Source organism: Arctopsyche grandis, unplaced genomic scaffold, assembly GCF_051622035.1.
Source record: "Arctopsyche grandis isolate Sample6627 unplaced genomic scaffold, ASM5162203v2 HiC_scaffold_511, whole genome shotgun sequence".
NCBI classification, from domain to species: domain Eukaryota; kingdom Metazoa; phylum Arthropoda; class Insecta; order Trichoptera; family Hydropsychidae; genus Arctopsyche; species Arctopsyche grandis.
The window spans coordinates 17,501-21,671 of record NW_027518555.1 but is presented as its reverse complement, the minus strand read 5'-3'; the positions used below and the strand labels follow the sequence as shown (position 1 = coordinate 21,671).

Below are 4,171 nucleotides of genomic sequence, written 5' to 3'. Positions count from 1 at the left end.
ACTAAGCCATGCAAGTCTCAGTATAAGCCGAATTAAGGTGAAACCGCGAATGGCTCAATATATCAGTTTTGGTTCCTTAGATCGTACACAGTTACTTGGATAACTGTGGCAATTCTAGAGCTAATACATGCAAACGAAGTTCCGACCGGTGACGGAAGGAATGCTTTTATTAGATCAAAAACCAATCGGCGGATCGCGGGCTTGCTCGCGTCCGCCGCACTCAGAGATGACTCTAGATAACTTTGAGCCGATCGCACGGTCTAGCACCGGCGACGCATCTTTCAAATGTCTGCCTTATCAACTGTCGATGGTAGTTTATGCGACTACCATGGTTGTCACGGGTAACGGGGAATCAGGGTTCGATTCCGGAGAGGGAGCCTGAGAAACGGCTACCACATCCACGGAAGGCAGCAGGCGCGCAAATTACCCACTCCCGGCACGGGGAGGTAGTGACGAAAAATAACGATACGGGACTCTTATGAGGCCTCGTGATCGGAATGATTACACTTTAAATCCTTTAACGAGGATCCATTGGAGGGCAAGTCTGGTGCCAGCAGCCGCGGTAATTCCAGCTCCAATAGCATATACTAAAGTTGTTGCGGTTAAAAAGCTCGTAGTTGAAATTGTGTCCTGCGGCGTCGGTCTACCGATTGCGGTACGACAGGCGCGTCAGCGGGGCTTCTCGCCGGTGCGTGTCTTCCGCCGGCACGTCGTCGTCGGTCCTCACGGGCAGGCGGCGCGTCGAGGCGGGCCCTCGCGGCTGTTTACTTTGAACAAATTAGAGTGCTCAAAGCGGGCTTACATTTGCCTGAATATTGTGCGCATGGAATAATAGAATAGGACCTCGGTTCTGTTTTGTTGGCTTTCTGATACCAGAGGTAATGATTAATAGGGACAACTGGGGGCATTCGTATTGCGACGTTAGAGGTGAAATTCTTGGATCGTCGCAAGACGGACTAAAGCGAAAGCATTTGCCAAAGGTGTTTTCATTAATCAAGAACGAAAGTTAGAGGTTCGAAGGCGATTAGATACCGCTGTAGTTCTAACCATAAATGATGCCAGCCAGCGATCCGCCGAAGTTTTTTACGTTGATTCGGTGGGCAGCTCCCGGGAAACCAAAGCTTTCGGGCTCCGGGGGGAGTATGGTTGCAAAGCTGAAACTTAAAGGAATTGACGGAAGGGCACCACCAGGAGTGGAGCCTGCGGCTTAATTCGACTCAACACGGGAAAACTCACCAGGCCCGGACACTGGAAGGATTGACGGATTAACAGCTCTTTCTCGATTCGGTGGGTGGTGGTGCATGGCCGCTCTTAGTTGGTGGAGCGATTTGTCAGGTTAATTCCGGTAACGAACGTAACTCTAGCCTATTAAATAGACGTACCCCCGATATCACGAGGTGCCGCGGCAGCGTCGTCGTTCTGCGGCGGCGCGCGCGGTCTTCAACTATCGGCGTACAATGATAATCTTCTTAGAGGGACCGGCGGTATATATAGCCGCACGAGATTGAGCAATAGCAGGTCTGTGATGCCCTTAGATGTCCTGGGCCGCACGCGCGCTACACTGAAGGGATCAGCGTGTCCTCCTTGGCCTAACGGCCCGGGTAACCCGTTGAAACCCCTTCGTGATAGGGATTGGGGTTTGCAATTCTCCCCCATGAACGAGGAATTCCTAGTAAAAGCGGGTCACCAGCTCGCGTTGATTGCGTCCCTGCCCTTTGTACACACCGCCCGTCGCTACTACCGATGGATGATTTGGTGAGGTCTTCGGACTGGTGCGCGGAAGCCACTTTGTGGGCATCCGACGCGTCGGAAAGTTTGACCGAATTTGATCATTTAGAGGAAGTAAAAGTCGTAACAAGGTTTCCGTAGGTGAACCTGCGGAAGGATCATTTCCTGTGTACCATTAAATATGTACGTTTCGTGTAGAGTGTTTAAATTCTATTCACTATACGCACACAAACGAACGTTTTTAACACGCACAAACACTTGTTGTGGGAGTGCGCGTCAAGAGACGCGCGCACAATTTTTTTTTTCAAACAGAAAAAACAAACTTACGTTACTTATTTTTGAAACTAATTTTTTTAAATGATTACCCTGATCGGCGGATCACTAGGCTCGTGGGTCGATGAAGAACGCAGCTAAATGCGCGTCAGAGTGTGAACTGCAGGACACATGAGCATCGACATTTCGAACGCACATTGCGGTCCGAGCAAGACTTTTTTTGTCGACGGACCACTCCTGTTTGAGGGTCGCGCACGCATAACGCACCAGACTGTCGGCCGCCGCCGAAACTCGGCGGCCGACGAGCGATGTCGGCGTCTCGACACCGACGCGCGCGCGCACACTCGTGTGTGTGCGCGTGTACGTGTGTCGAGTCCGATCAAGTCAAGCGAAACTTAGCGTACGCAGAGGGGACGGAGGAGAGACGCCGTCGTTCTAGCGTCGATCGCCGCGTCTCCGCCGCCGTTTCGGCGGCGGCGACGTCGGGCGCCGGGAAAACGCGCGTTTTTTCGCGCGTCGACTCGGTGCGATCGTGCGTTGACGATGTTTACGACTTTACGCGCGTTCTCGTCATCACTCCGGTTCGCACTCTCCGCGTGCGCTCGAGAGCGCTCCCACACATATATACATATATATATATATATATATTTATATATATTATACGTATTATGTAAAATTTTGTTTGTCGACCTCAAATCAGGAGAGATCACCCGCCGAACTTAAGCATATCAGTAAGCGGAGGAAAAGAAACTAACGAGGATTCCCCGAGTAGCGGCGAGCGAAACGGGAAGAGCCCAGCGCTGAATCCTGCCGCCCCGGCGGGCGGCCGGGAAATGTAGCGTTCGGGAGGAGATTTTAATTTACTCGCGCGGTCATTAGTCACGGCGGCCAGTCCAAGTCCATCTTGAAGGGGGCCCCGCTTATCCATAGAGGGTGCCAGGCCCGTGGTGACGGTCGCCGGCCGCGACGGTCTCTCTCCCCAGAGTCGGGTTGCTTGAGAGTGCAGCCCTAAGCGGGTGGTAAACTCCATCTAAGGCTAAATACGACCACGAGACCGATAGCGAACAAGTACCGTGAGGGAAAGTTGAAAAGAACTTTGAAGAGAGAGTTCAAGAGTACGTGAAACCGATCAGGGGTAAACCTGTGGAACTCGAACGATCGAACGGGGAGATTCATTCATCGCCGTTCCGCGCGGGTCCGCGGCGGGGCGTTCGGCGGCGACGGTTCGTCCGTCGTCGCCGTCGCCCCGTCGCAGTCGGGCCTCCGGAGCGCGTGCACTTCTCCCTCAGTATAACACCGCGACCCGTTCGTCGCGGCGGTCGAACGCGCCGTGCGGTTGTCCCGCTGTCGCCGGTCAAACGGTGGCGGCGGAGCCGCGGCGTCGCGGCCGCCTGCGGACGGTAGAGAACGAGGTTCGCGTCCGCCGCATTCGTGCGGCGTCCGTGATGCTGCGGCGGCGCCTCCCGCTCGGACCTCGGCGCGCAAGCGTCGTGGGCTCCGTGCGTCGGTTTTGGGCGTCGCGTTTTCGGCGGCATCGTCTCGGACGGGACGCGTCCCGGTCTGCGGTGGTTTTGTTTCGGGCACTCACAGGACCCGTCTTGAAACACGGACCAAGGAGTCTAGCATGCGCGCGAGTCATTGGGAGTCAATAGACCCAGAGGCGCAATGAAAGTGAACAGCGTCGGCCTCGTGTCGACCGCAGGGAAGATGGCGGCCGGTTCGCCCGTCCGCTCGCATTCCCGAGGCGTTTCGAGAAATGCCTCCGTTGCGATTATCGAGACGCACTGAGAGCGCGCACGCTGGGACCCGAAAGATGGTGAACTATGCCTGGTCAGGTCGAAGTCAGGGGAAACCCTGATGGAGGACCGAAGCGATTCTGACGTGCAAATCGATCGTCTGAACTGGGTATAGGGGCGAAAGACTAATCGAACTATCTAATAGCTGGTTCCATCCGAAGTTTCCCTCAGGATAGCTGGCGCTCGAGAAGCATCTCGCCGCGTGCGAGATTCACACAGTCTCATCCGGTAAAGCGAATGATTAGAGGCATTGGGGTCGAAACGGCCTCAACCTATTCTCAAACTTTAAATGGGTGAGATCTCCGTCTTGCTCGAATTTTTAAATTGAAGTCGGAGCTCGGATGGGAGTGCCAAGTGGGCCAATTTTGGTAAGC

At 54.4% G+C, this 4,171-nt stretch overlaps 2 non-coding genes and 1 pseudogene across 2 annotated transcripts in view; all 3 read left to right on the top strand.

Moving 5' to 3' along the window:
• Positions 1 to 1,892, top strand: LOC143922142 (small subunit ribosomal RNA; annotated as a pseudogene; the record flags this gene model as incomplete).
• Positions 1,893 to 2,090: 198 nt separating this feature from the next.
• On the top strand, positions 2,091 to 2,252 carry LOC143922141 (5.8S ribosomal RNA). Its single transcript, XR_013261562.1, has one exon. It is a non-coding gene; the product is annotated as a 5.8S ribosomal RNA (ribosomal RNA).
• A 435-nt stretch (positions 2,253 to 2,687) lies between these two features.
• Positions 2,688 to 4,171, top strand: part of LOC143922143 (large subunit ribosomal RNA) — a 4,062-nt gene continuing 2,578 nt past the window's right edge. Inside the window, exon 1 of the ribosomal RNA XR_013261563.1 lies at positions 2,688 to 4,171. This exon is cut by the window's right edge and continues 2,578 nt beyond it. This is a non-coding gene — a ribosomal RNA (large subunit ribosomal RNA).